Genomic DNA, 20,771 nt, shown 5'->3' on the forward strand with positions numbered 1-20,771 from the left:
AACAGAAAGTCAACCTATTGACATTTAAGAGTAGTAAGTGTTTTTTCCCATGTTTAAGTAAATGTTTAAGTATGATAGTGTTTTAAGTATAGTTCGTTTTCCTTTTTTAGTAAATTTCTATTTTTAGAAAGTTTCCACTTTTAGTAGGTTCCTTATTTTAGTAAGTTTCTATAACTAGAAAGTTTCTACTTTTAAGAGTGTTTTCCATTTTAGGATACTTGCCGTATTAGATAAGCTTCCAATCACTCATTTCCCTTCGAAAGGCCATTTCAGGTCTAGGGGCTTGAGCTATAGGACCCTTTAAATCGGAAAATCCAAACCCTTTCGCCTAGAGTTTCGTAGAAACCATTCGTCAAGAAAGTTTGAAGATCTATACATCTCTAATACATATCCCAAAATGTTTTTATGAGTTATAATATAAGTAGTAGGTTATAGGTGTTAGTAATAGTAATAGTGTATACATGTTAATTAATAGTATAAGTAGTATTAGGGTTTCATTAATTATGGTTAGTTAATTAAAGTAGTATTTAATAACTAGGGTTTAGTAATTAATGTCCTAGGGTTTAATAAATTAGGGTTTAGTAAATAAAGGTTTTATTTAATATAGTAATGATTAGGTAATGATTAGGGTTTTAATAATTAAAGTGGTATTAAATAATTAGGGTTAGGTTTAATGAATTAGGGTTTTAAGTAATTAGGGTTTTATATATATATATATATATATATATATATATATATATATATATATATATATATATATATAAATATATATATATATATATTATATATATATATATATATATATATATATATATGTATATAATTCGTATATATGTATATATATATATATATAAAAATATTTTTTACATGTATATATATGTATATGTCGATATATATATATATATATATATATATATATATATATATATATATATATATATATATATTTTGTTTCCTAAATTAACCATAAACAAATCTTTCATGTAATAACCTAGGGTTTAAAGATCAAAGTTTCCTTTTTCCTTTTTTTTCTTCTTGGTTGACATACATATATATATATATATATATATATATATATATATATATATATATATATATATATATATATATATATATATAGATCTAGGTGTGTTTATGTATATATTTATGAATAAACAAGTTTATAACATGAATTAAAGATCAAAGATTATTTAAACAAGTTAGGGTTTATGTTATACCTTTGAAGATTCAAGATGATTAACAAAGAAGCGATGAACACGATGAAGATTGAAGATCAAAGCCTTGAAAAACTTGAAGAACTCCTTGAAGATTCTTGAAGAACGCGAAGAACACTTGAAGATCACCTTGAAGATTGATGATGATTTCGATGGGTGGTGGTGGTGATTTCAGTTTGGGGAGCCGAAATAGGGAGAGAGGGAGAGAGATTTAGGAGAGAGAATTGTTGTTGTGATTTGGTACATTGAAAAAGTTTAGGTTAGGCCTCTATTTATAGGAGTGTTAGGACTATTCTAGAGTTAGGGTTTAATAAGGAATTACTTAGGGAATAAGCTAGCTTGAAGAGGGGGTTAGGGTTGTTGTTTGGGCCAAAAATTAGAGGGGTAGAATGGTAATTTTGCCCTTCCAAAATCGGCTAGGGTTTTATTAGGGTTAGGGTTTAACTTTTTCACTTAAGTCCTTGTATTTTAGATTAGTTCAAATGATTCCTTAATTATCCAAGTTTAATTATTTTAAGTACACAAGTTTTAAAGTTATTTATTTATTCACAAAAGTTAATAAGTCCTTTATTTTTTTATTTTTTTATCTTTTATTAACTTATCGTTTACAAAGATAATCATTATATTTTATAATTCTTAACGCTTAATAATTATTGATTAAAGTTTAATTATATTGTTGGGCATTTAATAAGGAAAAGTATAGAATGGAAAAATAAGAAATATAGAATGGAAAAATGAGGGTCGTTATAAAATTGAATCTCAATCACTAAAAACGTCCAAAAACAGTTAGCTATCGATTTCCTTTTATATTTTTTTATATATATTTCTGTACTGGAAGAATAATCCCTGTCGATTTTATTGGGCTACAAAACAATTGACTACAGTTGTAATTGGAATCATACCACCTCACATTATCATTTATAAATCACAGAAGTCACTAAAAACTCCTAAACTGATCGGATTTAAATCAAAATATTGAAGAACACTGCTAAAACTCTGTTTCTGTTTCCATTTTTCAAAATAATTGATTTCAAATTAGATTTCAAAAATTACAAATGCCGTTTTGTTAGGAACCTGCTAAACAATCTTTCTGGAAAGTTTCGACTTTCAATTTTTCATATCGAAATCGAATTTAAGAGTCAAAGTTAATTTTTTAAAAGTCAAAGTATATGTTCATCGAGAAATTCAAGCTCAATTGGATGTTTTCAGTTAAATTAATGACCCAGAAAGTTTCTATGATAGATTTGGAACCTTTTTCATGTTATAATCATAGCCTGAAATGTTCTAAAAGTTTGAAATCAAATTCGAGTTCATCGTTGTTCTTCAAGAAACTGTTACAGCGATAATTTTTTTTTGTTTTAAATAAATTAAATAAATCACAACTAGTAATTTTGCTTCAATTAAAAGTTATAAAAGATGTTAGCTTGTTGTTAAACTGGGATTAAACCCGGGTCGATCCAGTTTGTGTAAAGAAGAAAAAGAAAAAGGGAACATATTAACCGGGTTAAAAGTAATTAAGTGGTGATTATAACAGAAAAATAAAACGGAGCAGCTGGTTGGGTACATGTCGGGTTAGCGAGTGGTCACGGGTTAGAGCCCGGTCGTGGGCTTTTTTTTAGGAAAACATTGAAAGGTAGCCTTTTTATTACTTTTATTATTATTGTTAGTATTGTTATTATTATTATTATTGTTAGTATTTTCATTAATTTAATTATTATTATGATTATTGGTGTTATAATTATTAGTATTATTAATTAACACTTATCATTATTATTATGATTATAGTAAGTGAATTGTTACTAATATTATTATTACTAATATTATTATTATTACAAAGTATTAATATTTAGGATTATTATTGTTATTATTATTATTATTGATATAATTAGTATTATAATTATTACAAATATCATAACTATAACTATAAGTATTAGGAACATTATTTATCATTAATATATTTTTATATGTAAGATTATTATAAATTGTATCATTTTAGTATTATTACCATTATTATGATTATAATTATTATTATTATTATTATTATTATAGTACAATTATGATTATTATTATTATTAATAAATATTATACATTTATGAACTAAACTTGGAAATTATGGAAACTCTTATAATCTTGAATAAGATAAGTATTTAGATAAATATAAGATTTATATTGATTAAGATATAACTATGATCGTGAATATTGTAAATAAAGTATCTATACATATGTAAATATAGATATAAAACCGTTATGTTCTTAAGATATTAATAAGTATTATTATTAGCAATATTATTATTATGATCATTACTAATATTATATTATTATTATCATTATTAACATTACTATTATTATTATTATTACTATCACTATTATTATTATTTCAAATAAATATTTCAAATATATCAATATAAAGTTTTAATACATAATATGATATTTTTCTAAACGTCAATATAGGATAATTATAATACGTAACATATCTACTACTTTAAATCCGTTATATATATATATATATATATATATATATATATATATATATATATATATATATATATATATATATATATATATAGTTATACAAATTTTGAGTATTTAAAATATAAATAAATAGTCAATAAATTACTAATATAAGAAATATATTAAAATACAAATTTGTTCGATTTCGATTATACGTTTTAATACATATATGAATGATATAGGTTCGTGAATCCAAGGCCAACCCTGCATTGTTCAGTTTCGTCGTATGAATATTTTTACTACACAATATTGGATCGTGAGTTTCATTTGCTCCCTTTTTCAATGCTTTTGCGATATATATTTTTGGAACTGAGAATACATGCGCTGTTTTTATAAATGTTTTATGAAATAGACACAAGTAATCTAAATTACATTCTATGGTTGGATTATCGAACCGAATATGCCCTTTTTTAGCTTAGTAGCCTAAGAATTGGTGTTTATGATAATTGCCACCAATTGACGCGAATCCTAAAGATAGATCTATGGGCACTAACAAGCCCCAGTCAGAGAATTTAAACTGCTGTAGTACTTCGATTTATCATTTCTGATGTGAGTCCCGAAATGATGGGGATATTCTATATGCATCCTGTTAAGGTTGGTTACCAGGTGTTCACCATATGAATGAATTTTAATTCGCGAGTTATGCGTGTCAATATATGAAATCTTGTGGTCTATTAAAGTGATGCAAATTAATGACTATGATAAACTAATGAACTCACCAACCTTTTGGTTGACTTTTTAATGCATGTTTATTCTCAGGTATTAAGGAAATCTTCCGCTGTGCATTTGCTCATTTTAGAGATATTACTTGGAGTCATTCATGACATATTTCAAAAGACGTTGCATTTGAGTCGTTGAGTTCATCAAGATTAATATAAAGTCATTCATAGTTTGGATATATTATGAAACGATATGCATATCTGTCAACTTCCGATGTAATGGAAGTTTGTCTTTTAAAAATGAATGCAATGTTTGTAAAATGTATCATATAGAGGTCAAATACCTCGCAATGTAATCATATGTTATTATATTCGTCCTTATGGATTAGGACGGGTCGTCTCATGTGGTATCAGAGAGGTGGTCTTAGCGAATCAAGTCTTGCATTAGTGTGTCTAACTGATAGTTGTTAAGATGCATTAGTGAGTCTGGACTTCGACCGTGTCTGCATGTCAAAAGTTTTGCTTATCATTTCTAGTCGGAAATCATCTGCTTATCATCCTTAAGAAATTATCTGCTTATCGTTCTTAGTCTAGACACATCTTACTGCATTGATTACATGAATAGTGTATAAACAAAATTCATATCTTAGCGCATCTGTTACTATAGACTTGCCTGACATATGCCGTAAATTTCTCTGTAATCTATGAAATCTTTTGCTCTATATATATAGATATTCTATGTAGTTAGAATATCATCCAATATTCAAAAATCATTTCATATCGAAAAACCCTTTATTCAATCGTACGAAATGGAACTCGCCACTAGTCATCCTCTATACTGGATGAATTGGGAATGGGTTCGTAGTCGACTTAATCAAGGGAGATGCAAAGAAGGCAATCCCTTCCAACAACCGAATTCACCTCTTGGCGAAGAACCTGAAGCACTTACCGGTGAACCTATCCGAAACACCATATCCACCCGCATGGTCTGATATCTCACAACGATTATATGATATCCTATTTTCTGAACCTTATTCATCTGCCTGTTCCAACCGCCAATCATCCCAGAGTAATAGAAGAAGTCAACGAACTTCGCGCTCGAGTAGTGGCTTTGGAAAATATGGTGCAAAACTTACCAGCTTCAGCAGTATCATCGGCACCAACAGAACCACCAACATCAATACCAGTACCACCAACAACCCAAGTTTCAACATCACACGCCTCAACATCTCATTATGTACCTCGATCATTATCATCGTTCAACGAATCGATCTACATCATTTATCTTCGTTCTACATGACGATTATATAATCTCTAATGCTTTAGAGATTATATATTCTTGTTCTAATGGTAAATCAAATGGGTTTAATATCATATTTACTCATTAAATCCATGATTACATCTGAAGAAAATATATATGTATATATGTTTTCATAAAGATTGTAATTAAAAAAAAAATTCTTTCGTACAAACTGTTAATGGTGAAAATATTTTAACGGGTAGGTAATACTCGAGGAATATTTAAATTTCACATTAATAAGTTACACTGTACATTCTTCCAATCTGATTCAACAGTCATTTACTATCCTACTTACATCCACAGATATACGAATCCGTTCACCATAGAATAACCATTTTCATTCAAATTCATATTTGGATTTTGACTTATCAGAATCCAACAAGTGGCATAATGAAGAAAACTTTGGACAAAACAAAATTTGTTAGAAACAAACAAATAAACTATGAGAAATTCTGTTAAGAATCCACGCTAACAAAATCCTAGCTAACTGTTCCTAGCTAACTGGTTACATTTTATTTATCGCAATTTATTTATCGTCATTTAATTTCTGTAATTAGTTTACGCACTTTAAATATCATTGTATAAATCGGGACACGTATACAAGGTTTTGACATATCATATCGACGCATCTATATATATTATTTGGAATAACCATAGACACTATATATGCGGTAATGATCGAGTTAGCTATACAGGGTTGAGGTTGATTCTAAAATAATATATATACTTTGAGTTGTGATCGAGTCTGAGACATGTATACAATGGGTCACGATACGTATTAATTAATTCGAATATTATATATGAATTATTGAATTACTAACTGTGGACTACTACTGTGGACTATCAACATTGGACAATTAAAAATGAATTAAAATATTAATTATAACATATGAAACTAAACAATTCTTCAAGCTTGCCATTTGATTTCATCTTAAACCTCATTTGTATCTTGACGATAACAATCTGCGTTCAAACCTTTCATGATTCTTGATAGTGCTCCAAATGAACATATATTTAGGCACAATATCCTTCCAATATGTAAAGCTTTTAGTTGCAATTGTTCTATTTTTATGTAATATTCGTTTAAATAAATAAGTGCGAAGACAAAAGAAGAAAATGACGATTTGAAGACGCAAATGACCAAAAAGCTCAAATGTACAAGATATAATTCAAGTGGTTCCATTTATTGATAAGAAACGTCTAAAAATGACAAGAGTACGAGCTGCGAAACTCAAAGTACAAGATATTAAATAGTACGCAAGGACGTTCGAAAATCCGGAACCGGGACATGAACCAACTATCAACGCGCGACGCAACAGAGCTAAAATTACAAGTCAATAATGCACAAGAATATAATATAATATATAATTAATTATATAAAATTATATATATTATATTATATATTAAATAAATAAGCGCAGCCCACGTTTAATTGAAGGATGTATGCTGGCCAGCCTGTCCATGCGATCGCATGGAAATAACAAAGGGAACCCATGCGATCGCATGGCTCCCAAACTCAGTTCACATCTATAAAAGGCAGCGAATTGGACGAGTAATATATATCTTTTTCTCTTCCTTTCTCTGTAAGAAATATATATATATATATATATATATATATATATATATATATATATATATATATATATATATATATATATATATATATATATATATATAATTTAAAGTTTAATTTAAGTTTAATAATAATTGGGTTATTGTAAGAAATGTTTTAAGGTTTTGTAAGTCTGAACTCTGTCCGTGTAACGCTACGCAATTAATCACCACTGTAAGCTATGTTCTTCCTTTTTAAATTAATGTCTCGTAACTAAGTTATTATTATGCTTATTTGAGCCGAAGTAATCGTGATGTTGGACTAAAATATTAAGATGGGGTTATTGGATTTTGTACCATAATTAAGGTTTAGACAAAAGACCGACACTTGTGGACATTGGACTATTGACTATTAATAGATAGGGGGTATTGTCTAATCGAATGACAACTCATTAGAATCTGTCGAACTTATCTTCAAATTAGTTAATCTAATAATTATTAAAATGATTATGTATGTTCTATTTAGTGACGTTTATATGACATCTTTTACGATCATTTAATTAATTATTCGGGTTGGGTAATTGATTATTCATTCTGATCAAGTGGGTAAATTAATATTCATATCTCGTTAAAACAGGGGTGGATTACATACAAGTATAATTGGTGTAATTGTTAACAAAGTAATAAAACCTTGGATTACACGCAGTCGATAACCTGGTGTACTTATTAAACAAAGTATTAAAACCTTGTTACAGTTCGAATCCCTAATTAGTTGGAATATTAGACTTCGGGAATAAGGTTAATTTGACGAGCATTTTATAATTATGACCGATGGACTATTATGGAAAAAAACCAAATAGGTATCAAATAATCCAGGACAAAGGATAATTAACCCGGGTAATAATTAATTAAAATCAAAATGTCAAACATCATGATTACGGAAGTTTAAATAAGCATAATACTTTTATTTCATATTTCATCGTACCTTTATTTACTGTAATTTTAATTACTGCAATTTACTTTATCGCAATTTAAATTCTATCATTTATATTTTCGTCATTTATTTTTACGCTTTATTTAAAATCGACAAACCGGTCATTAAATGATAAAACCCCCTTTTATATAATATTATTACTACTTATATATATATATATATATATATATATATATATATATATATATATATATATATATATATATATATTAAATATAGTTGTTAAAAATATAGTACGTATCACTAGCTCCCTGTGGAACGAACCGGACTTACTAAAAACTACACTACTCTACGATTAGGTACACTGCCTATAAGTGTTATAGCAAGGTTTAGGTATATCCACTCTATAAATAAATAAATAACTTGTGTAAAATTGTATCGTATTTAATAGTATTTCGCAGTAAAATTATAACTATTTCGTATACACCTCGCATAACATCAAGTATTTTTGGCGCCGCTGCCGGGGACTCGGTGAAAAACTATATATTTTTTTAAATATTTGATTTCTTATTTCATAAAAATATTTTGTTTTAGTGTTAAAAAATATAAATATATATATATATATATATATATATATATATATATATATATATATATATATATATATATATTTTAAGAACTTTATTTATAAAATTAAAAAGTACTTTTATTTTTAAGATTTTAAAATATAAGTTTATTATATTTTATATAAATATTCTATAAATATTTTCTATATTTTAAAATCAGAAAAAAAATTAATTAAAATTAAATTTGGGCCGAAGCCTGTTAAACCCGGATGGATCCAGGAAATCGTGGGCCATGCGATCGCATGACCTAGTTGACTAATCATCATGCGGTCGCATGATCTGTCTGGACAGGCAACATACCACGGAATTTTAATACGAAGTAGGGTTATTAAATATATTTATTATTTAAATCAATTAGGGTTTATAATTAATAATAATATTTAGTTTTAGTTTTTAAATTTGTATATTTAGTTTTAGTTTTTAAATTTGTATTTTAAGTTTTTGTATTTATTATTTACATATATAGATTATATATTTTTATAAAATATAATCTAAAAATAATATTTTTATAAAATTTGTATTGTTATCATTTTAGTTATAATTTGTACTTTTTAATCGTTTAATTTGTAATTTGTATATTTATCGTTCGTAATTAGTTTTAAACTTAGTTTTTGCCGTAGTTACTTTATATTTCTATATTTTTAGGCTTTGCCGTAAAATTCCTTAAGTGCTTTTTCTTTAGATTAAGATTTAAGCGCTTTAGAATGTTACGACATCGCTTATCGCTTTAATATTTAATAGATTTTAGTGCCTATTTAAGTTATTGTCATTTTGGATATAGATTTTCTTTTAAGCTTTAATACCTTTAGGCGCAACTTTTTAGATTTAGTTTTTAGACTTTTAAGTATCGACCTTTTTCTTTCTTATTTTTATTTTTTAACCTTTTATTTTTCGACGTTTTTCGACGCATACTTTTTCTTTCTCATTTCTCGACGCTCTAGTTTTTAGGACATAGAAATTTCTTTATTTTCTTTAAAACTTCGACGAAAAATTATTTTAAGTGGTTAAATTGATAGACATCCAAATTTTTTGGTTCGTAGTAATAGTTGGATTTGTTAGTGGCGAGTTGTGGGCTTTCGATTTAAAGGGTCCTGGCTACCTGCTGCATCTATTGGCTATTCGAAACGTGGGCAAAATCAGAAAAGTCTATTAATTTGATAACTTATATAATTTTTATCTTTTATAACTAATAGGATATTCAGTGAATGCACCGAGCAAAACGTTCACCACCTTTCATACGTTCACCTCCTGTAACTCGATCAAGACATCTAGCCAACATTGTCGCCGTTGATTTTTCTTTAGAATCATCATCTAGTCGACCGAGTACTCCAATTCAAATTTCTGATAATCCATTTTTTGAACCCGACCTCACAATTGAGAATCCGGAGGATATTCAAGGATAATTCAGAGATCCTGAACCACTAATCATTCCTCCGGAATCACAAATTACTCATCCAGAGATTGTCGAGGAAGAAACCATTAAATCAGAATCCTCTAGTGATTCAGATTCAACAAATTCAATTATGGAAGTAACGGAACCTCTAAGTATGGAAGATCGAATGAGAGCCACACGCACGGGCCAAGGTCACGCCATTATTAAGCCAGACATTAATGCGACAGATTATGAAATCAAAGGACAAATCCTACACATGGTAACTAATCAATGCCAATATAGTGGTACGCCAAAAGAAGATCCAAACGAACATCTTCGAACCTTTAATAGGATCTGTACTCTATTCACAATCAGAGAAGTTGAGGATGAACAGATCTATCTCATGTTATTTCCCTGGACTTTAAAGGGAGAAGCCAAAGATTGGTTAGAATCGTTACCTAAAGGGGCGATTGATACATGGGATGTCTTAGTTGAAAATTTTCTTAAACAATTCTTTCCGGCATCTAAAGCCGTGAGACTTCAAGGAGAAATTGTTACGTTCATGCAAAAGCTAAATGAAACATTATATGAGGCGTGAACAAGATTCGAAAAGTTGTTGAGAGAATGTCCTCAGCACGGTTTAGACACTTATCAAATAGTACAAATATTCTACCAAGGTGTCGACGTTGCTACACTAAAAGACATCGACACAGCAGCTGGTGGTTCCATTATAAAGAAAACCGCAACCGAAGCTCACAAAATTATTGATAACACAGCCTCCCACTCACATGAGTGGCACCAGGAAAAAGATATTTTTCGATCATCTAAAGCGTCTAGAGCCGATTCTAGCCATGACTTTGATTCTGTTTCTGCAAAAATAGATGCTTTCAAGAGACGAATGGAAAAGATGAATAAAGATATTCACGCAATACGAATCAGTTGTGAGAAATGCGGTGGACCACATTTAACGAAAGATTGTCACATTGAACAAACGATGGAACAACGTGAGAATGTTTCCTACATGAACCAAAGGCCGGGAAATAATTATCAAAATAATTATCAACCGCCAAGGCCAAACTTCAATCGAAATCAAAACATTCTTTACAATCCAAATGAACCCAACAATAACTCATACAACCAACAAGGTCCGAATAACCAATAAACTCAAAACAACACTTTCAATTAACAAAAACCTAGCTTATATAAACCACCACAACATACCGAAGAGAAAAAGCCAAATCTAGAAGAAATGATGGCAAAGCTAATGGAATCTCAAACACAATTTATTACATCTCAAACTAAAATAAATGAGAGGTTTGATCGGTTATTAAGAACTCAACAAGCTTCCATTTTGAATCTAGAAAAACACATAGGTACTCTTGCTAGCATGATGAGTGAGTGGGAACAAGAAAAGCTACCGAGTGATACTGAAGTAAATCCTCGAAATGAGAATGTTAATATGGTATCAATGAATTCTGAAAAAACCATTATCAGAAGATGGGAAGGTTTTTGATGTGAGTAACAATGAAGAAGTTACAACACCACCACCACCACCACCACCCGAGTATGTAAAGCCAGTGGTGACACCATACAGACCACCCATCCCGTTTCCAAGAAATGGAGTTGAGTATGAGAAAGTAATAGGTAATAAATTTTGTGATACATCTGGAAAGAAAAAGAAGAATAAGAAAGTGCAAGAAACAAAAACCGTAAAAATAAATCCGGTGAAGACAATTCCACCAAAAGTTCCACCCAGGTTGGGTGATCCGGGTGAATTTATTGTTCCTTATCTACTTAGTGATTGTGTCATGTATGATGCACTAGCAGATTTAGGTGCGAGTGTAAGTGTTATGCCTCTTTCATTATATAAGAGATTAGGAGTAGGTTGTGACGACCCGGGAATTTTTGACCAAATTTAAACTTAACCTTATAATGATTCCGACACGATAAGCAAAGTCTATTAAACCAAGTCTCAAAACATTGGAACTATTTTTCATAAATGCATTTGACCTTGACCATTCCTGACAATTCACGAACAACTGCTTGTAAATAGATATGTATATATAAATATATGTATATTTATTATAACTTGAAATATTTTAATAAAAATATTATATGGTTGTTAGAAATAATATTGAAACTAAAGGATAAATATGAATCGACTGAGTGCGAACATTTTTTTTATAGATTGTAAAATGAGCGAGTTAAATAATTGTCATTAACATGAATATAGGTAATGCATTTAATCAACCCACTTTCTCATAATCATGTTACATATGTGACTACCTGACTCCTTTCACCTTTTTGACTAAATAACACACCCATTTTTTTTTCTTTCTAAAATGTACTACAACTCAACCATGTGAATCATAACCAATCAAAAATAGTATTCATCAATCAACGTATTAGTCATTTCTTTATAGCTTTTCATGAAAGATGTGGGTCCCACTAGTGTTAGGATGCATGAACATAAAACTCATTTCTTGTTCTTTTTAAATTCGACATATTTACACCTAGATATCTTTAGTTTTGTATATTGGGTGTTTCTTAAAAACTCTACATTGTTACCTTTATGATTTCAATCATGTTACTATACTATAACCCGAAAGAAAGTTAAGTATAGCATTATAATCTTTACTAACTATATTAGTACATCTTAATAAACTAAAAGTTATTAAATATAAATATATGGATGATAATATAAAAATATATATAGATGGAATAAATAAAATATGAGGAGGATTATGTACATTTTTTTTTTCCTCTTTGTGAACAAGTTGGTATGATAATAACAAAATCCCACCATCCACTAGCCTATAAACTTATATTCGATTCCTTTTAGCCTTTATATTATATATACATATACATATATAGCACACATGTATGTCTTCATCATCATCTCACTAATCATCAATCATCTATATCGAACACCATAAATTTGGCAATCACATATCACCTAGATCACCAACCATCAACCACTTTCCACCAACTCCTAACACCATCACCACCACCACTGGAAGAACACCCAAACAACCGCCACTATCACCATCTCCGTTTCTGTTTTTGTCCGAGAAACCCCATAGAAACACCCCTTGTGTACTACTGCTAATCATCCAGTTTCTACTTCTTTCTCATGCTAGACATCATCACTTAAAACAAGAACCACTTAACCACCTTTGTCACCATGAAACCCATCTCCCACTGTTAGATACTGAAATGTCCCGTTCTTATTGATTAAAAACGTTCCATATTAATTGATTTCGTTGCGAGGTTTTGACCTCTATATGAGACGTTTTTCAAAGACTGCATTCATTTTTAAACAAACCATAACCTTTATTTCATCAATAAAGGTTTAAAAAGCTTTACGTAGATTATCAAATAATGATAATCTAAAATATCCTATTTACACATGACCATTACATAATGGTTTACAATACAAATATGTTACAACAAAATAAGTTTCTTGAATGCAGTTTTTACACAATATCATATAAGCATGGACTCCAAATCTTGTCCTTATTTAAGTATGCGACAACGGAAGCTCTTAATAATCACCTGAGAATAAACATGCTTAAAACGTCAACAAAAATGTTGGTGAGTTATAGGTTTAACCTATATATATCAAATCATAATAATAGACCACAAGATTTCATATTTCAATACACATCCCATACATAGAGATAAAAATCATTCATATGGTGAACACCTGGTAACCGACATTAACAAGATGCATATATAAGAATATCCCCATCATTCCGGGACACCCTTCGGATATGATATAAATTTCGAAGTACTAAAGCATCCGGTACTTTGGATGGGGTTTGTTAAGCCCAATAGATCTATCTTTAGGATTCGCGTCAATTAGGGTGTCTGTTCCCTAATTCTTAGATTACCAGACTTAATAACAAGGGGCATATTCGATTTCGATAATTCAACCATAGAATGTAGTTTCACGTACTTGTGTCTATTTTGTAAATCATTTATAAAACCTGCATGTATTCTCATCCCAAAAATATTAGATTTTAAAAGTGGGACTATAACTCACTTTCACAGATTTTTACTTCGTCGGGAAGTAAGACTTGGCCACTGGTTGATTCACGAACCTATAACAATATATACATATATATCAAAGTATGTTCAAAATATATTTACAACACTTTTAATATATTTTGATGTTTTAAGTTTATTAAGTCAGCTGTCCTCGTTAGTAACCTACAACTAGTTGTCCACAGTTAGATGTACAGAAATAAATCGATAAATATTATCTTGAATCAATCCATGACCCAGTGTATACGTATCTCAGTATTGATCACAACTCAAACTATATATATTTTGGAATCAACCTCAACCCTGTATAGCTAACTCCAACATTCACATATAGAGTGTCTATGGTTGTTCCGAAATATATATAGATGTGTCGACATGATAGGTCGAAACATTGTATACGTGTCTATGGTATCTCAAGATTACATAATATACAATACAAGTTGATTAAGTTATGGTTGGAATAGATTTGTTACCAATTTTCACGTAGCTAAAATGAGAAAAATTATCCAATCTTGTTTTACCCATAACTTCTTCATTTTAAATCCGTTTTGAGTGAATCAAATTGCTATGGTTTCATATTGAACTCTATTTTATGAATCTAAACAGAAAAAGTATAGGTTTATAGTCGGAAAAATAAGTTACAAGTCGTTTTTGTAAAGGTAGTCATTTCAGTCGAAAGAACGACGTCTAGATGACCATTTTAGAAAACATACTTCCACTTTGAGTTTAACCATAATTTTTGGATATAGTTTCATGTTCATAATAAAAATCATTTTCTCAGAATAACAACTTTTAAATCAAAGTTTATCATAGTTTTTAATTAACTAACCCAAAACAGCCCGCGGTGTTACTACGACGGCGTAAATCCGGTTTTACGGTGTTTTTCGTGTTTCCAGGTTTTAAATCATTAAGTTATCATATCATATCATATAGATATAGAACATGTGTTTAGTTGATTTTAAAAGTCAAGTTAGAAGGATTAACTTTTGTTTGCGAACAAGTTTAGAATTAACTAAACTATGTTCTAGTGATTACAAGTTTAAACCTTCGAATAAGATAGCTTTATATGTATGAATCGAATGATGTTATGAACATCATTACTACCTTAATTTCCTTGGATAAACCTACTGGAAAAGAGAAAAATAGATCTAGCTTCAATGGATCCTTGGATGGCTCGAAGTTCTTGAAGCAGAATCATGACACGAAAACAAGTTCAAGTAAGATCATCACTTGAAATAAGATTGTTATAGTTATAGAAATTGAACCAAAGTTTGAATATGATTATTACCTTGTATTAGAATGATAAACTACTGTAAGAAACAAAGATTTCTTGAGGTTGGATGATCACCTTACAAGATTGGAAGTGAGCTAGCAAACTTGAAAGTATTCTTGATTTTATGAAACTAGAACTTTTGGAATTTATGAAGAACACTTAGAACTTGAAGATAGAACTTGAGAGAGATCAATTAGATGAAGAAAATTGAAGAATGAAAGTGTTTGTAGGTGTTTTTGGTCGTTGGTGTATGGATTAGATATAAAGGATATGTAATTTTGTTTTCATGTAAATAAGTCATGAATGATTACTCATATTTTTGTAATTTTATGAGATATTTCATGCTAGTTGCCAAATGATGGTTCCCACATGTGTTAGGTGACTCACATGGGCTGCTAAGAGCTGATCATTGGAGTTTATATACCAATAGTACATACATCTAAAAGTTGTGTATTGTACGAGTACGAATACGGGTGCATACGAGTAGAATTGTTGATGAAACTGAACGAGGATGTAATTGTAAGCATTTTTGTTAAGTAGAAGTATTTTGATAAGTGTATTGAAGTCTTTCAAAAGTGTATAAATACATATTAAAACACTACATGTATATACATTTTAACTGAGTCGTTAAGTCATCGTTAGTCGTTACATGTAAATGTTGTTTTGAAACCTTTAGGTTAACGATCTTGTTAAATGTTGTTAACCCAATGTTTATAATATCAAAAGAGATTTTAAATTATTATATTATCATGATATTATGATGTACGAATATCTCTTAATATGATATATATACATTAAATGTCATTACAACGATAATCGTTACATATATGTCTCGTTTCAAAATCATTAAGTTAGTAGTCTTGTTTTTACATATGTAGTTCATTGTTAATATACTTAATGATATTTTTAATTATCATAATATAATGTTAACTATATATATAACCATATATATGTCATCATATAGTTTTTACAAGTTTTAACGTTCGTGAATCACCGGTCAACTTGGGTGGTCAATTGTCTATATGAAACCTATTTCAATTAATCAAGTCTTAACAAGTTTGATTGCTTAACATGTTGGAAACATTTAATCATGTAAATATCAATCTCAATTAATATATATAAACATGGAAAAGTTCGGGTCACTACAGTACCTACCCGTTAAATAAATTTCGTCCCGAAATTTTAAGCTGTTGAAGGTGTTGACGAATCTTCTGGAAATAGATGCGGGTATTTCTTCTTCATCTGATCTTCACGCTCCCAGGTGAACTCGGGTCCTCTACGAGCATTCCATCGAACCTTAACAATTGGTATCTTGTTTTGCTTAAGTCTTTTAACCTCACGATCCATTATTTCGACGGGTTCTTCGATGAATTGAAGTTTTTCGTTGATTTGGATTTCATCTAACGGAATAGTGAGATCTTCTTTAGCAAAACATTTCTTTAAATTCGAGACGTGGAAAGTGTTATGTACAGCCGCGAGTTGTTGAGGTAACTCTAGTCGGTAAGCTACTGGTCCGACACGATCAATAATCTTGAATGGTCCAATATACCTTGGATTTAATTTCCCTCGTTTACCAAATCGAACAACGCCTTTCCAAGGTGCAACTTTAAGCATGACCATCTCTCCAATTTCAAATTCTATATCTTTTCTTTTAATGTCAGCGTAGCTCTTTTGTCGACTTTGGGCAGTTTTCAACCGTTGTTGAATTTGGATGATCTTCTCGGTAGTTTCTTGTATAATCTCCGGACCCGTAATCTGTCTATCCCCCACTTCACTCCAACAAATCGGAGACCTGCACTTTCTACCATAAAGTGCTTCAAACGGCGCCATCTCAATGCTTGAATGGTAGCTGTTGTTGTAGGAAAATTCTGCTAACGGTAGATGTCGATCCCAACTGTTTCCGAAATCAATAACACATGCTCGTAGCATGTCTTCAAGCGTTTGTATCGTCCTTTCGCTCTGCCCATCAGTTTGTGGATGATAGGCAGTACTCATGTCTAGACGAGTTCCTAATGCTTGCTGTAATGTCTGCCAGAATCTTGAAATAAATCTGCCATCCCTATCAGAGATAATAGAGATTGGTATTCCATGTCTGGAGATGACTTCCTTCAAATACAGTCGTGCTAACTTTTCCATCTTGTCATCTTCTCTTATTGGCAGGAAGTGTGCTGATTTGGTGAGACGATCAACTATTACCCAAATAGTATCAAAACCACTTGCAGTCCTTGGCAATTTAGTGATGAAATCCATGGTAATGTTTTCCCATTTCCACTCCGGGATTTCGGGTTGTTGAAGTAGACCTGATGGTTTCTGATGCTCAGCTTTGACCTTAGAACACGTCAAACATTCTCCTACGTATTTAGCAACATCGGCTTTCATACCCGGCCACCAAAAATGTTTCTTGAGATCCTTGTACATCTTCCCCGTTCCAGGATGTATTGAGTATCTGGTTTTATGAGCTTCTCTAAGTACCATTTCTCTCATATCTCCAAATTTTGGTACCCAAATCCTTTTAGTTCTATACCGGGTTCCGTCTTCCCGAATATTAAGATGCTTCTCCGATCCTTTGGGTATTTCATCCTTTAAATTTCCCTCTTTTAAAACTCCTTGTTGCGCCTCCTTTATTTGAGTAGTAAGGTTATTATGAATCATTATATTCATAGATTTTACTCGAATGGGTTCTCTGTCCTTCCTGCTCAAGGCATCGGCTACCACATTTGCCTTCCCCGGGTGGTAACGAATCTCAAAGTCGTAATCATTCAATAATTCAATCCACCTACGCTGCCTCATATTCAGTTGTTTCTGATTAAATATGTGTTGAAGACTTTTGTGGTCGGTATATATAATACTTTTGACCCCATATAAGTAGTGCCTCCAAGTCTTTAATGCAAAAACAACCGCGCCTAATTCCAAATCATGCGTCGTATAATTTTGCTCGTGAATCTTCAATTGTCTTGATGCATAAGCAATCACCTTCGTTCGTTGCATTAATACACAACCGAGACCTTGCTTTGATGCGTCACAATAAATCACAAAATCATCATTCCCTTCAGGCAATGACAATATAGGTGCCGTAGTTAGCTTTTTCTTCAATAACTGAAACGCTTTCTCTTGTTCATCCTTCCATTCAAATTTCTTCCCTTTATGCGTTAATGCAGTCAAGGGTTTTGCTATTCTGGAAAAGTCTTGGATGAACCTTCTGTAGTAACCAGCTAGTCCTAAAAACTGTCGTATGTGTTTCGGAGTTTTCGGGGTTTCCCACTTTTCAACAGTTTCTATCTTTTCCGGATCCACCTTAATACCTTCTTTGTTCACTATGTGACCGAGGAATTGAACTTCTTCCAACCAAAATGCACACTTTGAAAACTTAGCGTACAATTCTTCCTTCCTCAATACTTCTAACACCTTTCTCAAATGTTCACCGTGTTCTTGGTCATTCTTTGAGTAAATAAGTATGTCATCAATGAAAACAATGACAAACTTGTCAAGGTATGGTCCACAGACTCGGTTCATAAGGTCCATGAACACAGCTGGTGCATTAGTTAAACCAAACGGCATGACCATAAACTCGTAATGACCGTAACGTGTTCTGAAAGCAGTCTTTGAAATATCATCTTCTTTCACCCGCATTTGATGATACCCGGAACGTAAGTCAATCTTTGAATAAACAGACGAGCCTTGTAGTTGATCAAATAAGTCATCGATTCTCGGTAGTGGGTAGCGGTTCTTGATGGTAAGTTTGTTCAACTCTCGGTAGTCGATACACAACCTGAATGTACCATCTTTCTTCTTGACAAACAAAACAGGAGCTCCCCACGGTGATGTGCTTGGTCGAATGAAACCACGCTCTAAAAGTTCTTGTAATTGGCTTTGTAGTTCTTTCATCTCGCTGGGTGCGAGTCTGTAAGGAGCACGAGCTATTGGTGCAGCTCCTGGTACAAGATCTATTTGAAATTCAACGGATCGATGTGGGGGTAATCCCGGTAATTCTTTCGGAAATACATCGGGAAATTCTTTTGCAATGGGAACATCATTGATGCTCTTTTCTTCAGTTTGTACTTTCTCAACGTGTGCTAAAACAGCATAGCAACCTTTTCTTATTAGTTTTTGTGCCTTCAAATTACTAATAAGATGTAGCTTCGTGTTGCCCTTTTCTCCGTACACCATTAAGGGTTTTCCTTTTTCTCGTATAATGCGAATTGCATTTTTGTAACAAACGATCTCCGCTTTCACTTCTTTCAACCAGTCCATATCGATTATCACATCAAAACTCCCTAACTCTACTGGTATCAAATCAATCTTAAATGTTTCGCTAACCAGTTTAATTTCTCGATTCCGACATATATTATCTGCTGAAATTAATTTACCATTTGCTAATTCGAGTAAAAATTTACTATCCAAAGGCGTCAATGGACAACTTAATTTAGCACAAAAATCTCTACTCATATAGCTTCTATCCGCACCCGAATCAAAAAAAACGTAAGCAGATTTATTGTCAATAAGAAACGTACCCGTAACAAGCTCCGGGTCTTCCTGTGCCTCTGCCGCATTAATATTGAAAACTCTTCCGCGGCCTTGTCCATTCGTGTTCTCCTGGTTCGGGCAATTTCTAATAATGTGGCCCGGTTTTCCACATTTATAACAAACTACATTGGCATAACTTGCTCCGACACTACTTGCTCCGCCATTACTCGTTCCGACACCATTTGTTCCTTTCGTTCTATTAATCCCTGGTCCGTAGACCTCACACTTCGCCGCGCTATGACCATTTCTTTTACACTTGTTGCAAAATTTGGTGCAGAACCCCGAGTGATTCTTTTCACACCTTTGGCATAGCTGTTTCTGATTGTTGTTGTTGTTGCGGTTATTATTGTTGTTGGGATGATTGTTGTAGTTGCTATTGTTGTTGTTGTTGTTGTTGTTGTTGTTGTTGGGCCGTTTGTTGTAGTTGCGATTGATGTTGCGATTATTGGGATAATTGTTGCGATTATTGTTGTAATTGCTGTTGTTGTTGTATTGGTGATTCTTATCACCGTTTTCCTCCCACTTTCTTTTGACTTGCTTCACATTGGCCTCTTCAGCAGTCTGTTCTTTAATTCTTTCTTCAATCTGGTTCACGAGTTTGTGAGCCATTCTACATGCCTGTTGTATGGAGGCGGGCTCGTGTGAACTTATATCTTCTTGGATTCTTTCCGGTAATCCTTTCACAAACGCGTCGATCTTCTCTTCCTCATCTTCGAATGCTCCCGGACACAATAGGCACAATTCTGTGAATCGTCTTTCG

General features: G+C 31.5%; 1 non-coding gene across 1 annotated transcript; it reads right to left on the reverse strand.

The window, feature by feature from the left end:
• Positions 1-10,702: 10,702 nt before the first annotated feature.
• Positions 10,703-10,809, reverse strand: LOC139873698 (small nucleolar RNA R71). Its single transcript, XR_011767425.1, has one exon. It is a non-coding gene; the product is annotated as a small nucleolar RNA R71 (small nucleolar RNA).
• Between the last annotated feature and the right edge of the window lie 9,962 nt (positions 10,810-20,771).

Source organism: Rutidosis leptorrhynchoides, chromosome 10 (assembly GCF_046630445.1).
Source record: "Rutidosis leptorrhynchoides isolate AG116_Rl617_1_P2 chromosome 10, CSIRO_AGI_Rlap_v1, whole genome shotgun sequence".
In the NCBI taxonomy this organism is placed as follows: domain Eukaryota; kingdom Viridiplantae; phylum Streptophyta; class Magnoliopsida; order Asterales; family Asteraceae; genus Rutidosis; species Rutidosis leptorrhynchoides.